At 52.1% G+C, this 21926-nt stretch overlaps 2 pseudogenes; both read left to right on the top strand.

Moving 5' to 3' along the window:
- Positions 1-4416: 4416 nt before the first annotated feature.
- Positions 4417-6840, top strand: LOC147109964 (uncharacterized; annotated as a pseudogene).
- A 762-nt stretch (positions 6841-7602) lies between these two features.
- On the top strand, positions 7603-20366 carry LOC147109963 (uncharacterized; annotated as a pseudogene).
- The last annotated feature ends 1560 nt before the right edge of the window (positions 20367-21926 follow it).

Genomic DNA, 21926 nt, shown 5'->3' with positions numbered 1-21926 from the left:
GCGTGGCAGTATCGTATGAAGCAGCAGCCAAGGGAGCTGCAGAAATTCAACAAAAAACACAGGAATACGGCACCCACGAAATGACACGGGGATTTGCAAAATGTTATCGCTGTGGCAGAACTAGCCATGACCCGAAGGACTGCTAGTCCAAAGACAAAATATGCAGGCAATGCGGGAAGATGGGACACATTGCACGAGTTTGCAGGTCTGGGAAGAAGACCAGCGACAACAAAAAGGCTACTAAGGAACCGTACAAGAAAGTACAAAAGATGACGGACAGTAGTTCCGAAGACCAGATGAGCGATAGTGAGTCCGGGAACAGGAGACTAAGTTGTCTCAAACTTCACAATGTAATCGCAAAAGAGGATCACCGAACCATTTGGGTCGCCCTCACGATAGCAGGGTCCCATGTTAAAATGGAATTGGATACAGGATCAGCGCTAACCGTCATGAATCGACGAGACTACGAGCGGCTATTTTCACACATACCCTTGAGAGAGACATCCATCGTCTTGATGACGTATACGGGGCAAAAAGTATACCCCAGAGGAAAAATAAGGGTGCCTGTCGAATACAACGGCAAGAAAATACGGATATTGTATCTCTACATACTGCCAAATGGTGGACCACCATTATTGGGACGGGAATGGATCAGGAAGATAAACTTAGATTGGCACTCCATTCATGCAATGACGGTGGACGGTAAAAAAGATGAAGACGTCACTCCTGGACGATTGTCAACAATCTTAGCGTACGCCAAAGAGGTATTTCAACAAGAACTGGGCACACTTAAAGGCGTAACCGCCTCGATAAAAATAGAAGAGAATGCAGTTCCCAAGTTTTTCAAAGCAAGACCGGTACCATATGCAATTCGCCCAGCCGTCGAGGCAGAGCTGGAGAATCTGGAGAAGGCGGGCGTGTTGTCTAAGGTCGACTGGAGCGAGTGGGCGACACCCATCATTCCTGTCATGAAGAAAACATTAAGCAATAAGTCCGGGGAGCCAAGGAAGATTCGCATCTGTGGGGATTTAAAGGTGACGGTGAACCCAGTCCTTCACACAGTACAATATCCTCTTCCAAGGATAGAAGACATCTTCGCCTCACTGTCTGGAGGGAAGCGTTTTACAAAAATTGACCTAGCACAAGCATATTTGCAGATGGAGGTTGAAGAGTCCTCTAGGAAGTATCTCGCGATAAACACTCACAAAGGTCTTTACCAGTATCATCGATTGGTATTCGGAGTAGCATCGGCTCCGGCGATATGGCAAAGAGCGATGGAACAAGTCCTGCAAGGGATTCCGGGGACTCAGTGTTACTTGGACGACATCCTTGTGACAGGTGAAGATGACAGTGAACACCTTAACAACCTAGAACAGGTGCTCACTAGACTACGGGAACATGGGCTGCGAGCCAACCGCCCCAAGTGCGAATTTTTTAAGGAACAGATATCGTATTGTGGCCACGTGATTGATGAAGAGGGGTTACATAAGTCCCCTGACAAAATTGATGCGGTTGTTAAGGCCCCAGTGCCTGAAAATGTGTCGCAACTGAGGTCATTCCTCGTGCTTTTCAGAAGAGTAAGGACTTAATCAATTCAAGGGAAGTATTGGCTCACTACAACCCGGCACTGCCGATCAGACTGGCATGTGATGCGTCCCCCTACGGCATTGGGGCGGTACTGTCACATAAATTCCTTGATGGTTTAGAGAGGCCGATAGCTTTTGCGTCACGCTCGTTAACTTCTGCCGAGCGTAACAACGCCCAGATTGACAGAGAGGCCCTCAGCCTAGTGTGGGGGGTGAAGAAGTTCAATCACTACCTGCACGGTCAAACATTTACTCTACTAACCAATCATCAACCTCTTGTCTCCATTTTCAACCCTCAGAAGGGCGTACCGATAATGACAGCACAACGGCTGCAGAGATGGTCCCTTTTACTAGGGGCACACCAATATGACATCGAGCACAAAGTAATTAACAGCATGGAAATGCTGATGGATTGTCACGCCTACCGTTGCCGACGGTGGAAGAAGAAGACCTTGCAGTGGATCCAATGGAGTTATTCCACTCGACCATAGTCGAATGTCTCCCTGTGACGAATGCAAACATAGAAAAGGAAACACGGAATGACCCGACACTATCACGGGTCTATGATTTAACGGTGAAGGGATGGCCAGCACATGGCGAACCACTGCTGCCAGCATTCTCGCCGAGAAGAGAACAGCTGTCAGTGTGCACAGGAACCTTGATGTGTGGATCCAGAGTAGTAATTCCACCTAAGTTGATGGATAGAGAACTCAATGAGCTTCATGAGGGTCATCTGGGTGGGGTAAAAATGAAGAACTTAGCCAGAGCCAAACATCCTCTTCCTCTCCTCAACCCTCAACTCTCCTCTCCCTCTCCTCAACCCTCAACTCTCCTCTCCCTCTCCTCAACCCTCAACTCTCCTCTCCCTCTCCTCAACCCTCAACCCTCCTCTCCCTCTCCTCAACCCCCAACTCTCCTCTCCCTCTCCTCAACCCTCAACTCTCCTCTCCCTCTCCTCAACCCTCAACTCTCCTCTCCCTCTCCTCAACCCCCAACTCTCCTCTCCCTCTCCTCAACCCTCAACTCTCCTCTCCCTCTCCTCAACCCTCAACTCTCCTCTCCCTCTCCTCAACCCCCAACTCTCCTCTCCCTCTCCTCAACCCCCAACTCTCCTCTCCCTCTCCTCAACCCCCAACTCTACTCCCCCTCTCCTCAACCCTCAACTCTCCTCTCCCTCTCCTCAACCCTCAACTCTCCTCTCCCTCTCCTCAACCCCCAACTCTCCTCTCCCTCTCCTCAACCCCCAACTCTCCTCTCCCTCTCCTCAACCCTCAACTCACCTCTCCCTCTCCTCAACCCTCAACTCTCCTCTCCCTCTCCTCAACCCCCAACTCTCCTCTCCCTCTCCTCAACCCTCAACTCTCCTCTCCCTCTCCTCAACCCTCAACTCACCTCTCTCTCTCCTCAACCCCCAACTCTACTCCCCCTCTCCTCAACCCTCAACTCTCCTCTCCCTCTCTTCAACCCCCATCTCCTCTCCCTCTCCTCAAACCCCATCTCCTCTCCCTCTCCTCAACCTTCAACTCTCCTCTCCCTCTCCTCAACCCTCAACTCTCCTCTCCCTCTCCTCAACCCCCAACTCTCCTCTCCCTCTCCTCAACCCCCAACTCACCTCTCCCTCTCCTCAACCCCCATCTCCTCTCCCTCTCCTCAACCCTCAACTCTCCTCTCCCTCTCCTCAACCCTCAACTCTCCTCTCCCTCTCCTCAACCCCCAACTCACCTCTCCCTCTCCTCAACCCCCATCTCCTCTCCCTCTCCTCAACCCTCAACTCTCCTCTCCCTCTCCTCAACCCTCAACTCTCCTCTCCCTCTCCTCAACCCCCAACTCACCTCTCCCTCTCCTCAACCCCCATCTCCTCTCCCTCTCCTCAACCCTCAACTCTCCTCTCCCTCTCCTCAACCCCCAACTCTCCTCTCCCTCTCCTCACCCCCCAACTCACCTCTCTCTCTCCTCAACCCCCAACTCTACTCCCCCTCTCCTGAAACCAACTCTCCTCCCCCTCTCCTCAACCCTCAACTTTACTCCCCCTCTCCTCAACCCACATTTCTCCTCCCCCTCCCCTGAACCCTCAACTCTCCTCCTTCTCTCCTCAACACCATCTCTCCTCCCCCTCCCCTGAACCATCAACTCTCCTCCCCCTCCCCTGAACCCTCAACTCTCCTCCCCCTCCCCTGAGCCCTCAACTCTCCTCCCCCTCTCCTGACCCCTCAACTCTCCCCGATATCTTCTGAACCCCGCAACACTACACCCCCTCTCGTGAAACACTACTCCCTTCTCCTGAACCCCTTATCAACCTCTCCTGAACCATTTCTCCCTGTCCTGAAACCTCTCTCCTGAACCCTTTCTCCTGAACCCCTTCTCGCTCTCCTGTGTGACTCTCTCTTTCTGTATCTGTCGCTCTCTCTTTCTGTATCTGTGTCTCTCTCTCTCTCTATCTGTCTCTCTCTCTTTCTATATCTGTCTCTCTCTTTCTGTATCTGTCTCTCTCTCTTTCTGTATCTGTGTCTCTCTCTCTCTGTATCTGTGTCTCTCTCTCTTACTGTATCTGTCGCTCTCTATTTCTGTATCTATGTCTCTCTTTGTATCTGTTGTCTACCTCTGTTTCTGTATCTGTTTTATACTCTCTCTCTCTCAGGCCTTAAAACAGTTCATTATCGGAGACATTACTTTCACTGCACAGTAAACCGGTTTATCAGAAAGTTTTGTTCATCTCGTTATCTGATGAAAATTCTCACATGACTGGGAAACACCCGAGCTTGTGCCGAGGGGCTGGTCCGAAGCTCAGAGAGAGATCGTCAGAATCAAATTGTCAGTTGGAGCCTGAGTGATGGTTAAAAATCTCCGATTTCCAGGAGTAGATCCAGAAAGATTCAGGGTAAAAACGACAGTGCCGAGAGTGGGGAGGAGTGGAGGAGAGTTTCTGGGTCCACACCGTCAGGAAGCAAGTTTCCCTGAAACAAGTGCACACGTTGAACACACCCTCTCCCACCCTCCCATCTCGATATGTTTAATCTTATCACAGCTCCTCCCCTCGCCCAGCTTTCTGGTCCTGGAGAATGAAACGCTGCCCTCGTGCCTGTTACATAGGAACAGGAGGAGGCCATTCAGCCCCTCGAGCCTGCTACATAGGAACAGGAGGAGGCCATTCAGCGCCTCGGGCCTGTTACATAGGGACAAGAGGGGGCCATTCAGCCCCTCGAGCCTGTTACACAGGAACAGGAGGAGGCCAGTCAGCCCTTCGAACCTGTTACATAGGCGCAGGAGGAGGTTCATTCAGCCCCTTGACCCTGTTGCATAGGAACAGGAGTAGGCCCATTCAGCCCCTCGATCCTGTTACATAGGAACAGGAGGAGGCCATTCAGCCCTTCGAGCCTGTTACATAGGCGCAGGAGGAGGTTCATTCAGCCCCTTGACCCTGTTGCATAGGAACAGGAGTAGGCCCATTCAGCCCCTTGACCCTGTTGCATAGGAACAGGAGTAGGCCATTCAGCCGCTCGAGCCTGTTACACAGGAACAGGAGGAGGCCAACCAGAACCTCGGGCCTGTTACATAGGTTCAGGAGAAGGCACATTCAAACCCTCGAGCCTGTTACACAGCAACAGGAAGAGGCCATTCAGCCCCTCGGGCCTGTTACACAGGAACAGGAGGAGGCCCATTCAGCCCCTCGGGCCTGTTACACAGGAATAGGAGGAGGCACATTCAAACCCTCGAACCTGTTACACAAGAACAGGAGGAGGCCCATTCAGCCACTCGGGCCTGTTACACAGGAACAGGAGGAGGCCATTCACCCCTCGAGCCTGTTACACAGGAACAGGAGGCGGCCATTCAGCCCTTCGAGCATGTTACATAGGAACAGGAGGGGGCTCATTCAGCCCCTTGTGCCTGTTACACAAGAATAGGAGGAGGCCCATTAAAACCCTCAAGCCTGTTACACAGGAACAGGAGGAGGCCCATTCAGCCCCTCGGGCCTGTTTCACAGTAACAGGAGGAGGCCATTCACCCCCTCGAGCCTATTACACAGGAAATGGAGGCGTCCATTCAGCCCTTCGAGCCTGTTACATAGGAACAGGAGGGGGCTCTTTCAGCTCCTCGAGCCTGTTACATAGGAACAGGAGGAGGCCGTTCAGACCCTCAAGGTTGTTACACAGGAACAGGATTTGGCCCATTCAGCTCCTCGAGCCTGTTACGTAGGAACAGGAGGAGGCCATTCAGACGCTCGAGTCTATTGCACAGGAACAGGAGGGGGCCATTCAGCCCCTCGATCCAGTTACACAGGAAAAGGAAGAGTCCCATTCAGCCCCTCGAGACTGTTACACAGGAAGAGGAGCAGGCCATTCAGCTCCACGAGCCTGTTACACAGGAACAGGAGGAGGCCGATCAGCCCCTCGGGCCATTTACATAGGAACAGGAATGAGCCCATTCAGGCCCTCGAGCCTGTTGCATCGGAACAGGAGGAGGCCATTCAGCTCCACGAGCCTGTTACACAGTAACAGGAGGAGGCCGTTCAGCCCCTCGGGCCATTTACATAGGAACAGGAATGAGCCCATTCAGGCCCTCGAGCCTGTTACATAGGAACAGGAGGAGGCCATTCAGAATATCGAGCCTGTTACATTGGAACAGAAGAAGGCCCATTTAGCTCCTCGAGCCGGTTACACATGAACAGGAGGATGACATTCAGCCCTTCGAGCCTGTTACACAGGAACAGGAGGAATCCGTTCAGCCACTTGGGCCATTTACATAGGAAAAGGAAGAGGCCCATTCAGGCCCTCGAGCCTGTTACATAGGAAGAGGAGGTGGCCATTCAGCCCCTCGAGCCGGTTGCATAGGGACAAGAGGAGGCCATTCAGCCCCTCGACCCAGTTACACAGGAACAGGAGGAGGCCCATTCGTCCCCTCGTGCCTGTTACACAGGAACAGGAGCAGGCCCATTCAGACCATCGAGCCTGTTACATAGATGCAGGAGGAGGTTCATTCAGCCCCTTGGGCCTGTAACACAGGAACAGGAGGAGGACAACCAGCCACTCGGGCCTGTTGGATAGGAACATGAGGAGACCATTCAAATCCTCGAGCCTGTTACACAGAAACAGGAGAAGGCCCAGTCAGCCCCTAAAGCCTGTTACACAGTAATAGGAGGAGGCCCATTCAGCCCCTTGGGCCTGTTACACAGGAACAGGAGGAGGCCATTCAGCACATCGAGTCTGTTACACAGGAACAGGAGGAGACCATTCAGCCCTTCGAACCTGATACATAGGAACAGGAGGAGGCTCATTCAGCTCCTCGAGGCTGTTACTTAGGAACAGGAGGAGGCCATTCAGACCCTCGAACCTGATACACAGGAACAGGAGTAGGCCCATTCAGACCCATGAGCCTGTAACATAGGAACAGGGTGAGACCCATTCAGCCCCTTAAGACTGTTACACAGGAAGAGGAAGAGGCCATTCAGCCCCTCAAGCCTGTTACACAGGAAGAGCAGGAGGCCCATTCAGCCCCTTGAGCCTGTGACACAGGAGCAGAAGGAGGCCTATTCAGCCCCTCGGGCCTGTTACACAGGAACAGGAGGAGACCATTCAGCACTTCGAGCCTGTTACATAGGAACAGGAGGGGGCTCATTCAGCTCCTCGAGCCTGTTACACAGGAAAAGCAAGAGGCCCATTCAGCCCCTTGAGCCTGTGACACAGGAATAGGAGGAGGCCATTCAGCCCCTCGAGAATGTTTCACAGGAAAGGGAGGAGGCCCATTTAGCCCCTCGAGACTGTTACATAGGAACAAGAGGAGGCCATTCAGCCTCTCGAGCCTCTTACACAGGAATAGGTGGAGGCCATTCAACCCTCGAGCCTGTTACATAGGAACAGGAGGAGGCCCATTCAGCCCCTCGAGCCTGTTAGACAGGAATAGGTGGAGGCCATTCAGCCCCTCGAGCCTGTTACACAGGAACAGGAGAAGGCCATTCAACCCTCGAGCCTGTTACATAGGAAAAGGAGGAGACCCATTCAGCCCCTCGAGACTGTTACACATGAACAGGAGGAAGCCATTCAGCACCTCGGGCCTGTTAAATAGGGACAAGAGGAGGCCATTCAGCCCCTCGACCCTGTTACACAGGAACAGGAGGAGGCCCAATCAGACCCTCGAGCCTGTTATACGGGAACAGGAGGTGGTCCATTCACCCCCTTGGGCCTTTTACACAGGAACAGGAGTAGGCCCATTCAGCCCCTCGAGCCTGTTACACAGGAACAGGAAGAGGCCATTCAGCCCCTCGGGCCTGTTACACAGGAACAGGAGGAGGCCCATTCAGCCCCTTGGGCCTGTTACACAGGAACGGGAGGAGGCACATTCAAACCCTCGAGCCTGTTACACAAGAACAGGAGGAGGCCCATTGAGCCCCTCCGGCATGTTACACAGGAGCAGGAGGAGGCCATTCAGCCCCTCGAGCCTGTTACACAGGAACAGGAGGCGGCCATTCAGCCCTTCGAGCATGTTACATAGGAACAGGAGGGGGCTCATTTAGCTCCGAGCCTGTTACATAGGAACAGGTGGAGGCCGTTCAGACCCTCAACGATGTTACACAGGAACAGGATTTGGCCCATTCAGCTCCTCGAACCTGTTAAATAGGAACAGGAGGAGGCCATTCAGCCCTTCGAGCCTGTTACATAGGCGCAGGTGGAGGTTCATTCAGCCCCTTGACCCTGTTGCATAGGAACAGGAGTAGGCCATTCAGCCGCTCGAGCCTGTTACACAGGAACAGGAGGAGGCCAACCAGAACCTCGGGCCTGTTACATAGGTTCAGGAGAAGGCACATTCAAACCCTCGAGCCTGTTACACAGCAACAGGAAGAGGCCATTCAGCCCCTCGGGCCTGTTACACAGGAACAGGAGGAGGCCCATTCAGCCCCTCGGGCCTGTTACACAGGAACAGGAGGAGGCACATTCAAACCCTCGAGCCTGTTACACAAGAATAGGAGGAGGCCCATTCAGCCACTCGGGCCTGTTACACAGGAACAGGAGGAGGCCATTCAGCCCCTCGAGCCTGTTACACAGGAACAGGAGGCGGCCATTCCGCCCTTCGAGCATGTTACATAGGAACAGGAGGGGGCTCATTCAGCTCCTCGAGTCCGTTACATAGCAACAGGAGGAGGCCGTTCAGACCCTCAAGGCTGTTACACAGGAACAGGATTTGCCCCATTCAGCTCCTCGAGCCTGTTACTTAGGAACAGGAGGAGGCCATTCAGACCCTTGTGCCTGTTACACAAGAATAGGAGGAGGCCCATTCAGCCCCTCGAGACCGGTGCACTGGAACAGGAGGAGGCCCATTAAAACCCTCAAGCCTGTTACACAGGAACAGGAGGAGGCCCATTCAGCCCCTCGGGCCTGTTTCACAGTAACAGGAGGAGGCCATTCAACCCCTCGAGCCTATTACACAGGAAATGGAGGCGTCCATTCAGCCCTTCGAGCCTGTTACATAGGAACAGGAGGGGGCTCTTTCAGCTCCTCGAGCCTGTTACATAGGAACAGGAGGATGACATTCAGCCCTTCGAGCCTGTTACACAGGAACAGGAGGAATCCGTTCAGCCACTTGGGCCATTTACATAGGAAAAGGAAGAGGCCCATTCAGGCCCTCGAGCCTGTTACATAGGAACAGGAGGTGGCCATTCAGCCCCTCGAGCCTGTTACATAGGGACAAGAGGAGGCCATTCAGCCCCTCGACCCTGTTACACAGGAACAGGAGGAGGCCCATTCGTCCCCTCGTGCCTGTTACACAGGAACAGGAGCAGGCCCATTCAGACCATCGAGCCTGTTACATAGATGCAGGAGGAGGTTCATTCAGCCCTTTGGGCCTGTAACACAGGAACAGGAGGAGGACAACCAGCCACTCGGGCCTGTTGGATAGGAACATGAGGAGACCATTCAGATCCTCGAGCCTGTTACACAGAAACAGGAGGAGGCCCAGTCAGCCCCTAAAGCCTGTTACACAGTAATAGGAGGAGGCCCATTCAGACCCTTGGGCCTGTTACACAGGAACAAAAGAAGGCCATTCAGCACATCGAGTCTGTTACACAGGAACAGGAGGAGACCATTCAGCCCTTCGAACCTGAAACATAGGAACAGGAGGGGGCTCATTCAGCTCCTCGAGCCTGTTACTTAGGAACAGGAGGAGGCCATTCAGACCCTCGAACCTGATACACAGGAACAGGAGTAGGCCCATTCAGACCCATGAGCCTGTAACATAGGAACAGGGTGAGACCCATTCAGCCCCTTAAGACTGTTACACAGGAAGAGGAAGAGGCCATTCAGCCCCTCAAGCCTGTTACACAGGAAGAGCAGGAGGCCCATTCAGCCCCTTGAGCCTGTGACACAGGAGCAGAAGGAGGCCTATTCAGCCCCTCGGGCCTGTTACACAGGAACAGGAGGAGACCATTCAGCACTTCGAGCCTGTTACATAGGAACAGGAGGGGGCTCATTCAGCTCCTCGAGCCTGTTACACAGGAAAAGCAAGAGGCCCATTCAGCCCCTTGAGCCTGTGACACAGGAATAGGAGGAGGCCATTCAGCCCCTCGAGAATGTTTCACAGGAAAGGGAGGAGGCCCATTTAGCCCCTCGAGACTGTTACATAGGAACAAGAGGAGGCCATTCAGCCTCTCGAGCCTCTTACACAGGAATAGGTGGAGGCCATTCAACCCTCGAGCCTGTTACATAGGAACAGGAGGAGGCCCATTCAGCCCCTCGAGCCTGTTACGCAGGAACAGGAGAAGGCCATTCAACCCTCGAGCCTGTTACATAGGAAAAGGAGGAGACCCATTCAGCCCCTCGAGACTGTTACACATGAACAGGAGGAAGCCATTCAGCACCTCGGGCCTGTTAAATAGGGACAAGAGGAGGCCATTCAGCCCCTCGAGACTGTTACACAGGAACAGGAGGAGGCCCAATCAGACCCTCGAGCCTGTTATACGGGAACAGGAGGTGGTCCATTCACCCCCTTGGGCCTTTTACACAGGAACAGGAGTAGGCCCATTCAGCCCCTCGAGCCTGTTACACAGGAACAGGAGGAGGTCAACCAGCCTCTCGGGCCTGTTACATAGTTTCAGGAGGAGGCACATTCAAACCCTCGAGCCTGTTACACAGGAACAGGAAGAGGCCATTCAGCCCCTCGGGCCTGTTACACAGGAACAGGAGGAGGCCCATTCAGCCCCTTGGGCCTGTTACACAGGAACGGGAGGAGGCCCATTCAAACCCTCGAGCCTGTTACACAAGAACAGGAGGAGGCCCATTGAGCCCCTCCGGCATGTTACACAGGAGCAGGAGGAGGCCATTCAGCCCCTCGAGCCTGTTACACAGGAACAGGAGGCGGCCATTCAGCCCTTCGAGCATGTTACATAGGAACAGGAGGGGGCTCATTCAGCTCCGAGCCTGTTACATAGGAACAGGTGGAGGCCATTCAGACCCTCAACGATGTTACACAGGAACAGGATTTGGCCCATTCAGCTCCTCGAACCTGTTAAATAGGAACAGGAGGAGGCCATTCAGCCCTTCGAGCCTGTTACATAGGCGCAGGAGGAGGTTCATTCAGCCCCTTGACCCTGTTGCATAGGAACAGGAGTAGGCCATTCAGCCGCTCGAGCCTGTTACACAGGAACAGGAGGAGGCCAACCAGAACCTCGGGCCTGTTACATAGGTTCAGGAGAAGGCACATTCAAACCCTCGAGCCTGTTACACAGCAACAGGAAGAGGCCATTCAGCCCCTCGGGCCTGTTACACAGGAACAGGAGGATGCCCATTCAGCCCCTCGGGCCTGTTACACAGGAACAGGAGGAGGCACATTCAAACCCTCGAGCCTGTTACACAAGAATAGGAGGAGGCCCATTCAGCCACTCGGGCCTGTTGCACAGGAACAGGAGGAGGCCATTCAGCCCCTCGAGCCTGTTACACAGGAACAGGAGGCGGCCATTCCGCCCTTCGAGCATGTTACATAGGAACAGGAGGGGGCTCATTCAGCTCCTCGAGTCCGTTACATAGCAACAGGAGGAGGCTGTTCAGACCCTCAAGGCTGTTACACAGGAACAGGATTTGCCCCATTCAGCTCCTCGAGCCTGTTACTTAGGAACAGGAGGAGGCCATTCAGACCCTTGTGCCTGTTACACAAGAATAGGAGGAGGCCCATTCAGCCCCTCGAGACCGGTGCACTGGAACAGGAGGAGGCCCATTAAAACCCTCAAGCCTGTTACACAGGAACAGGCGGAGGCCCATTCAGCCCCTCGGGCCTGTTTCACAGTAACAGGAGGAGGCCATTCAACCCCTCGAGCCTATTACACAGGAAATGGAGGCGTCCATTCAGCCCTTCGAGCCTGTTACATAGGAACAGGAGGGGGCTCTTTCAGCTCCTCGAGCCTGTTACATAGGAACAGGAGGAGGCCGTTCAGACCCTCAAGGCTGTTACACAGGAACAGGATTTAGCACATTCAGCTCCTCGAGCCTGTTATGTAGGAACAGGAGGAGGCCATTCAGACACTCGAGTCTATTGCACAGGAACAGGAGGAGGCCAATCAGCCCCTCGATCCTGTTACACATGAAAAGGAGGATTCCCATTCAGCCCCTCGAGACTGTTACACAGGAAGAGGAGCAGGCCATTCAGCTCCACGAGCCTGTTACACAGGAACAGGAGGAGGCCAATCATTCCCTCGGGCCATTTACATAGGAACAGAAATGGGCCCATTCAGGCCCTCGAGCCTGTTGCATCGGAACAGGAGGAGGCCATTCAGCTCCACGAGCCTGTTACACAGTAAGAGGAGGAGGCCGTTCAGCCCCTCGGGCCATTTACATAGGAACAGGAAGGAGCCCATTCAGGCCCTCGAGCCTGTTGCATAGGAACAGGAGGAGGCCATTCAGCGTATCGAGCCTGTTACATAGGAACAGGAGGAGGCCATTCAGCACATCGAGCCTGTTACATAGGAACAGAAGAAGGCCCATTTAGCTCCTCGAGCCTGTTACACATGAACAGGAGGATGACATTCAGCCCTTCGAGCCTGTTACACAGGAACAGGAGGAATCCGTTCAGCCACTTGGGCCATTTACATAGGAAAAGGAAGAGGCCCATTCAGGCCCTCGAGCCTGTTACATAGGAAGAGGTGGAGGCCATTCAGCCCCTCGAGCCTGTTACACAGGGACAAGAGGAGGCCATTCAAACCCTCGACCCTGTTACACAGGAACAGGAGGAGGCCCATTCGTCCCCTCGTGCCTGTTACACAGGAACAGGAGCAGGCCCATTCAGACCATCGAGCCTGTTACATAGACGCAGGAGGAGGTTCATTCAGCCCCTTGGGCCTGTAACACAGGAACAGGAGGAGGACAACCAGCCACTCGGGCCTGTTGGATAGGAACATGAGGAGACCATTCAGATCCTCGAGCCTGTTACACAGAAACAGGAGGAGGCCCTGTGGTGTATGTAACCTGTTCCACCTTAAGAGAACGGTGGCATAGTGGTTAGCACTGTTGCCTCACAGCGCCAGAGACCCGGGTTCGAGTCCGACCTCGGGCGACTGTCTGTGTGGAGTTTGCACATTCTCCCCGTGTTTGCGTGGGTTTTCTCCGGGTGCTCCGGTTTCCTCCCACAGTCCAAAGATGTGCAGGTTAGGTTGATTGGCTATGATAAATTGACCCTTAGTGTTAGGGGGGTTAAATACGTGGGGTTACAGGGATAGGGTGGGATATGTGTTGGTGTAGGGGTTACGGGGATCGGGTGGGATATGTGTCGGTGCAGGCTCGATGGGCCGAAATGGCCTCTATCTGCACTGTGGGGTTTCTGTGATTTCTGTGAACTTAAGTCTGGTCCACCTTAAGATAGGTACTACTTTCTGTGGCTGCTGTATACGTAATACCGGTGGTGACCACACCGGTATATAAGCACAGTGTAATAATACTGTATTCAGTATAGTCCGACCTCCAACCAGTAAAGACCTGTTGAATTTACTCTTGTGGTCTGTGTAGTAATTCTCACTATAACACACAGACGTAACAGTGGCGACGAGTCTGATTCTTACCCTGCTGCAGTAATTTCCACGGTGACTTCGTCCACAGACAGGACGTCGAAGAGAGGTTTCCACCCTCATCACCTACGGGAAGACACGTCGAGCGGCAGGCATCGAGCAACCGGAGTGCAGAAGACATCCTGACCTCGAAGCCTCCATCAGCGACTGTCAGCTTCTTCTACTACCTCGTGGTGGGTAAGCCGGGCAGCGACGCGACAGAAAGTCAACCGCGTTGGCTGTACAGACGGGGCTGGGAAGACGGAGGAATAAGGGCGGTGAGGTCGATCGCGACCAGAGATAAGGGCCGGGCCGCTTTCGAGCGAGAGGCGCAGTGCGGGACATCGATCGCGACCGGAGATAAGGGCCGCATTCGGGCTAAAGGTGCAGCGTCTGGGGAAACTGAAGGCGCGAGAGCCGCGGTGAAGCGGAGACAGCGTCGGGGACGGGTGAAGACCGCTAAGCGCGGGAAAACCGCCATTTTGTGGGCGGAGGACGACGGCAAGAGCGGGAAGCCGCCATCTTAGATAACATTAAAAATCCGATAAATTGCTACGATGCCTAAACATGGGAACATTAATGCCTTCGACAGTGATATAGAAGACTGGGCTATGTATGTAGAACGCATACAAAACTATTGTAAGGCAAATAAAATTCCTGAGACAGATAAAGCACTAACATTACTAAACTTAATGGGTGCGAAGACATATGGGCAATTGAAACACCTGTTATCACCAGATGAACCGGCGGATAAGACGTTCGAACAGATTGTTACTGTCCTAAAAAATCATCTTAGCCCCACGCCGCTGATGCTAGCGGAACGATTTAAATTTTACGATAGAAGACAGCTGCAAAATGAAAGCAATGCTGAATATTTGATGGAATTACGTAAGCTAGCAAAATATTGTCAGTTTGGAACGGGACTGACAGAGGCACTTCGAGATAGATTTGTGTGTGGTTTATTTAAACAGGATACACAAAGGCGACTGCTCGAGGAGAATGAGCTGTCTCTCGAGAAGGCAGTCACTATGGCAGCAGCACACGAGGCCGCAGCGAGAGGCACGGCAGTAATGCAGCTATGGCCACCGGAACTCGGTACAAACAAATTGGGTTTGAGTTCTGTCAAATGTTATCATTGTGGAAAGACAATGCACGATCAGAACCAGTGTTGGTTTAAAAACCAAGAATGCAGAACGTGTGGCAGGCTTGGCCACATAGTTAAAGTATGCCGGTCAGGAAAGAAGACCAGCAATAAAAAGTCACCGCAAGGAAAATATGCAAAGGTACACAAGGTGACAAAGAACAGTTTGACTGAACAGAAGTCAGATTCAGACGCTAGCAGTAATGAACTGGATAGCTTAAGAATACACAACGTTGGTAAGGATACAGACCTCCAGACAATTTGGGTCACTCTTAAGATAGCAGGAGTCCAAGTAAAAATGGAATTGGACACTGGATCGGCATTGACGGTCATGAATAAGAAAGATTACAGAAGGTTATTCCAACATATTCCCTTACAGGATACGGAGATTATATTGAAAACGTACACGGGGCAAAGAGTGTACCCCATCGGAAAAATAGAGGTAGAAGTGGTCCACAAGGGCAAAGGAAGCCAAGTAATGGACTTATACGTGCTACCTGAAGGAGGTCCACCACTACTAGGATGGGAGTGGATTAGGAAAATGAATATGGACTGGCACTCCTTGAAAGCACTAACGGTAGATTCCGGGGAAACAGCTGTCAAACCTAAACGATTGTCCAGAATATTGGATGAGGCTAAAGAGGTGTTCCAGCCGGGACTGGGAACACTGAGAGGAATTACGGCAAACATCAAGATTGATGAACATGCACAACCAAAATTTTTTAAAGCCAGACCGGTACCCTATGCAATACGACCTGCGGTTGAAGCGGAGCTGGAAGCACTAGAACGTTCAGGGGAACTGTCTAAAGTAGATTGGAGTGAGTGGGCTATGCCCATTGTTCCCGTTATCAAACGTCCTGTGAACAATAAGCCAGGAGATCCAGGGAAGGTTCGCATCTGTGGAGATTTCAAGATCACCGTTAATCCGGTGCTTCACACGGTGCAGTATCTGCTTCCACGGATTGAGGATATTTTCGCTTCACTGTCTGGCGGGAAACACTTCACCAAGATAGACCTGGCGCAGGCGTACTTGCAGATGGAGGTTGAAGAAGAGTCACGCCAATACCTCACGATCAACACGCATCGAGGGTTGTACCGGTACAATAGGCTGGTTTTTGGTGTGGCATCGGCTCCAGCAATTTGGCAGAGGGCCATGGAGCAGGTATTACAGGGAATTCCAGGCACACAATGTTACCTGGACGACATTCTGATCACAGGTGATGGTGATGAACAGCATCTCGCTAACTTGGAACTGGTGCTCAACAGACTGAAAGAGTATGGACTTAGAGTAAATCGGCAGAAATGTGAGTTCTTCCAGAAGCGGATCTCGTACTGTGGTCATGTCATTGACCGGGAGGGGCTTCATAAGTCTCCTGACAAGATAGCGGCAGTTGTAAAGGCTCCCGCTCCGGAGAATGTCTCTCAGTTGAGGTCGTTTCTAGGATTAATTAACTACTACCATAAATTTCTGCCAAATCTATCCACGGTGCTGCATCCGTTGAACGCTCTTTTACAGAAAGGGGTACCATGGGACTGGGGCGAAAACTGTAAGAAGGCATTTCGCAAAAGCAAAGAATTGATCACCTCAGAGGAAGTGTTGGCTCACTTCAACCCGACACTGCCTATTCGGTTGGCTTGTGATGCTTCTCCATATGGTTTTGGGGCAGTACTCTCACATAAATTGCCAAATGGCACGGAAAGGCCAGTCGCGTTTGCATCCAGATCATTGACCTCCGCTGAGTGCAACTATGCGCAGATCGATAGGGAGGCCCTTAGCCTTGTATGGGGAGTGAAGAAGTTTAATCATTACCTACAGGGCCAAAAATTCACACTTCTGACGGACCATCAACCGTTGGTGTCCATTTTTAACCCTAAGAAGGGTGTTTCGGTGATGACAGCACAGTGTCTCCAGAGATGGTCTCTTTTCTTAGGGGCACATCAATATCAGATAGAATTCAAAGGTACGAAACAGCATGGCAATGCTGATGGCCTGTCGCGCCTGCCACTACCTGAAGATGAAGACACGACGGAAGTTGACCCTGTTGAGTTATTTCATTCGACCATTATCGACTGTTTACCTGTCACCAACGCAAGTATTGAAAGAGAAACCAGGAATGACCCGACACTGTCCAGAGTCTACGAGGTGACAGTGAAAGGATGGCCAACACGGGGTGATCCTCTGTTACCGGCATTCTCGGCAAGGCGAGACCAGCTGTCCGTCTGCCATGGTACTTTGATGTACGGGACAAGAGTGATTATTCCTCCCAAGTTAAGGGAAAGAGTTGTAAAAGAACTACATGAAGGTCATCTGGGGGGAGTTTAAATGAAAAGTCTTGCTTGGGCTTACGTATGGTGGCCGGGTATTGACCATCAGATTGAGGAGTTAATGATAAGCTGCGCTGGGTGTCAAAAAGTGCAAAATGCACCTCCGATCGCACCACTACACCCATGGGAATGGCCTTCAGCCCCATGGCAACACGTACACATTGACTTTGCTGGTCCATTCATGGACTCCATGTTCCTAATCGCGGTGGACGCACATTCCAAATGGCCAGAAGTCATCAAGATGAATACCACTACTTCAGAAAAGACAATTGCGGTGTTAAGAACAATATTCGCAAGGAACGGATTGCCAGAACAGATCTGTTCGGACAACGGACCACAGTTTGTATCGGAAGAATTCCAAAAATTCTTAAAGAAGAATGGAGTTAAACATTATACCTCTGCCCCATGTCATCCGGCGACAAACGGGTTGGCTGAAAGATTTGTCCAGACATTCAAAAAGGCTATTAAGGCCATGAATGATGATCAGATTCCGCTGCAACACAAGGTCGATAAGTTCCTGATGTCATATAGAAACACCGATCATGCCGTGACTAACCAAAGTCCTGCTATGATGTTTTATAACAGGAGGTTGCGGTCCAAGTTGGACTTGTTAAAACCAAATGTGCGGAGGGAAGTGGAAAACAAACAGTTTCGGCATATTAACAGCAAGACCACTCGAACTTTTGACGTAGGACAACCAGTGATGGCAAGGGGCTATGGAAACGACAAATGGCAGTCCGGAACAATCCGGGCCAGACAAGGACCTCTGATGTACACCGTAGATATTGGTCATAATGTGATAAGGCGTCATGCGGATCAATTGGTAGAGTCGAGAGCAAGGGTCGAACCCATGGTTGTGACAGAGACAGCTGTGGAAGACGTTCATGAACCTGAAGCATCTACCTCGGCCGAGAATGTATTTGATGATGATGACACCCAATACATTGGCAACCAACTAGAGGAGGCACCTCAACAACAAGAATCAGAGACCACTGAAAGGCGTTATCCAAGCCGAATCAGAAAGCCTCCTGAGAGACTGAACCTTTGAACTGTTATACCTGAAGTTATATATGTATATATGTTATGTTTATTTGGGGATATGACTGTTAAGCTAAAAAGGGAGGATTGTGGTGTATGTAACTTGTTCCACCTTAAGAGAACTTAAGCCTGGTCCACCTTAAGAAAGGTACTACTTTCTTTGGCTGCTGTATACGTAATACCGGTGGTGACCACACCGGTATATAAGCACAGTGTAATAATATTGTATTCAGTATAGTCCGACCTCCAACCAGTAAAGACCTGTTGAATTTACTCTTGTGGTCTGTGTAGTAATTCTCACTATAACACACAGACTTAACAGGCCCAGTCAGCCCCTAAAGCCTGTTACACAGTAAAAGGAGGAGGCCCATTCAGCCCCTTGGGCCTGTTACACAGGAACAGGAGGAGGCCATTCAGCACATCGAGCCTGTTACACAGGAACAGGAGAAGAACATTCAGCCCTTCGAACCTGATACATAGGAACAGGAGGGGACTCATTCAGCTCCTCGAGCCTGTTACTTAGGAACAGGAGGAGGCCATTCAGACCCTCGAACCTGTTACACAGGAACAGGAGTAGGCCCGTTCAGACCCATGAGCCTGTAACATAGGAACAGGGTGAGACCCATTCAGCCCCTTAAGACTGTTACACAGGAAGAGGAAGAGGCCATTCAGCCCCTCGAGCCTGTTACACAGGAAGAGCAGGAGGCCCATTCAGCCCCTTGAGCCTGTGACACAGGAGCAGAAGGAGGCCTATTCAGCCCCTCGGGCCTGTTACACAGGAACAGGAGGAGACCATTCAGCCCTTCGAGCCTGTTACATAGGAACAGGAGGGGGCTCATTCAGCTCCTCGAGCCTGTTACACAGGAAAAGCAAGAGGCCCATTCAGCCCCTTGAGCCTGTGACACAGGAACAGGAGGAGGCCATTCAGCCCCTCGAGACTGTTACATAGGAACAGGAGGAGGCCATTCAGCCTCTCGAGCCTCTTACACAGGAATAGGTGGAGGCCATTCAGCCCCTCGAGCCTGTTACATAGGAACAGGAGGAGGCCCATTCAGCCCCTTCAGCCTGTTACACAGGAACAGGAGGAGGCCATTCAGCCCCTCGAGCCTGTTACACAGGAACAGGAGAAGGCCATTCAGCCCCTCGAGCCTGTTACACAGGAACAGGAGAAGGCCATTCTGCCACACGAGCCTGTTACATAGGAAAGGAGGAGACCCATTCAGCCCCTCGAGACTGTTACACATGAACAGGAGGAAGCCGTTCAGCCCCTCAAGCCATTTACATAGCAACAGGAAGAGGCCGTTCAGGCCCTTGAGCCTTTTACATAGGAACAGAAGGAGGCCCATTCAGCCTCTCGAGCCTGTAACACAGGAACAGGAGGAGGCACATTCAGCCTCTCGAGCCTGTTACACAGGAAAAGCAGGAGGCCCATTCAGCCCCTTGAGCCTGTGACACAGGAACAGGAGGAGGCCATTCAGCCCCTCGGGCCTGTTACACAGGAACAGGAGGCGACCATTCAGCCTTCGAACCTGTTACATAGGAACATGAGGGGGCTCATTCAGCTCCTCGAGCCTGTTACATAGGAACAGGAGCAGGCCAGTCAGACCCTCGAACCTGTTGCACAGGAATAGGAGGAGGCCCATTCAGACCCATGAGCCTGTGGCACAGGAACAGGAGGAGGCAATTCAGCCACTTGAGACTGTTACACAGGAACAGGAGGAGGCCCATTCAGACCTTCGGGCCTGTAACACAGGAACAGGAGGATGACACTCAGCCCCTTGAGCCTGTTACACAGGAACAGGAGTAGGCCCATTCAAACCCTCGAGCCTGTTACATGAGCGCAGGAGCAGGTTCATTCAGCCCCTTGGGCCTGTTACACAGGAACTGGATGAGGCCAACCAGCCACTCGGGCCTGTTGGATAGGTACATCAGGAGACCATTCAGACCCTCGAGCCTGTTATATATTAACAGGAGGAGGCCATTCAGCCACTCGAGCCTGTTACATAGGAACAGGAGGAGGCCATTCAGCCTCTCGAGCCCGTTACACAGGAACAGCAAGCTGCCATTCAGCCCCCTCGAGCCTGTTACATAGGAACAGGAGGAGGCCATTCAGCCTCTCGAGCCTGTTACACAGGAACAGCAAGCTACCATTCAGCCATTCAAGCCTGTTACATAGGAACAGGAGGAGGCCATTCAGCCTCTCGAGCCTGTTACACAGGAACAGCAAGCTGCCATTCAGCCATTCAAGCCTGTTACATAGGAACAGGAGGAGGCCATTCAGCCACTCGAGCCTGTTATATTGGCAAAGGAAGAGGCCATTCAGCCCTTTGAGCCTGTTACATAGGAACAGGAGGAGCCCATTCAGCCCCTCGAGCCTGTTAAATATGAACAGGAGGAGGCCACACAGCCTCTCGAGCCTGTTACCTAAATAGAGGAGATGGACAATTCGGACCCTCAAGGCTGTTACATTAGGAACTGGAGGAGACCATCCAGCCCCTCGGGCCTGTTACCATAGGAACAGGAGGAGGCTAATTAGCCCCTTAAGCCTGTTGCACAGAAACAGGAGAAGGCCATTCAGCCCCTCGCGCCCGTTACACGGGAACAGGAGGAGGCCATTCAGCCCCTCGAGCCTGTTACACAAGAAAAGGAGGAGACCGTTCGGTCCCTCGAGCCTATTACATAGGAATATGAGGAGGCCTTTCAGCCACTTGAGCCTGTTACAGAGGAGCAGGAAGAGGCCCATTCAGCCCATCGAGCCTGTTGCACAGGAATAGGAGGTGGCCATTCAGCCCCTTGTGCCAGTTACATAGGATCAAGAGGAAGCCATTCAGCCCCTCGAGCCTGTTACACAGGAACAGGAGGAGGCCCATTCAGACCCTCAAGCCTGTTACACAGGAACAGGAGGAGGCCATTCAGCCCCTTGAGCCACTTACACTGGGAGAGAGACAGAGAGATAGGGAGCGAGAGAGACAGAGAGACAGAGAGAGAGAGAGAGTGACAGAGAGACAGAGAGATAGAGAGAAAGACAGAGAGAGAGACAGAGAGAGAGACAGAGAGAGAGACAGAGAGAGAGAGAGTGACAGAGAGACAGAGAGATAGAGAGAGACAAAGGCAGAGACAGAGACAGACAGAGAGAGAGTGACAGAGTGAGAGAGACAGAGGGAGAGAGAGAGACAGAGAGAGAGAGAGACAGAGAGAGAGAGAGACAGAGAGAGAGACAGAGGGAGAGACAAAGAGAAAGAGACAGAGAGAGAGAGAGACAGAGAGACAGAGAGAGAGAGAGAGGGAGAGACAGAGAGATAGATAGAAAGACAGAGAGAGAGAGCCAGATAGAGAGAGAGAGACAGATAGAGAGCGGGAGAGACAGATAGAGAGAGGAAGAGACACACAGAAACAGAGAGAGAGAGAGAGAGAGAGAGACAAAGAGACAGATAGAGAGAGAGAGAGGGGAGAGACAGAGAGACAGATAGAGAGACACAGAGACAGAGTCAGGTAGATAGAGAGAGAGACAGATAGAGAGAGGGAGAGACAGATAGAGAGAGAGAGAGAGACAGATAGCGAGAGACAGAGAAAGACAGATAGAGAGAGACATAGAGAGAGAGACAGATAGAGAGAGAGAGAGACAGAGAGACAGATAGAGAGAGAGATAGACTGAGAGACAGATAGAGAGAGACAGATAGAGAGAGAGAGAGACAGATATAGAGAGAGAGAGAAAGGTAGAGAGAGAGACAGAGAGACAGATAGAGAGACAGAGAGAGAGAGACAGAGAGAGAGAGAGACAGCTAGAGAGAGAGAGAATGATAGAGAGAGAGAAAGAGAG

Source organism: Somniosus microcephalus, chromosome 12 (assembly GCF_052327205.1).
Source record: "Somniosus microcephalus isolate GS21.2 chromosome 12, FLI_Smic_1.0, whole genome shotgun sequence".
NCBI lineage: Eukaryota > Metazoa > Chordata > Chondrichthyes > Squaliformes > Somniosidae > Somniosus > Somniosus microcephalus.
This window is presented reverse-complemented; position numbering and strand designations above follow the sequence as displayed.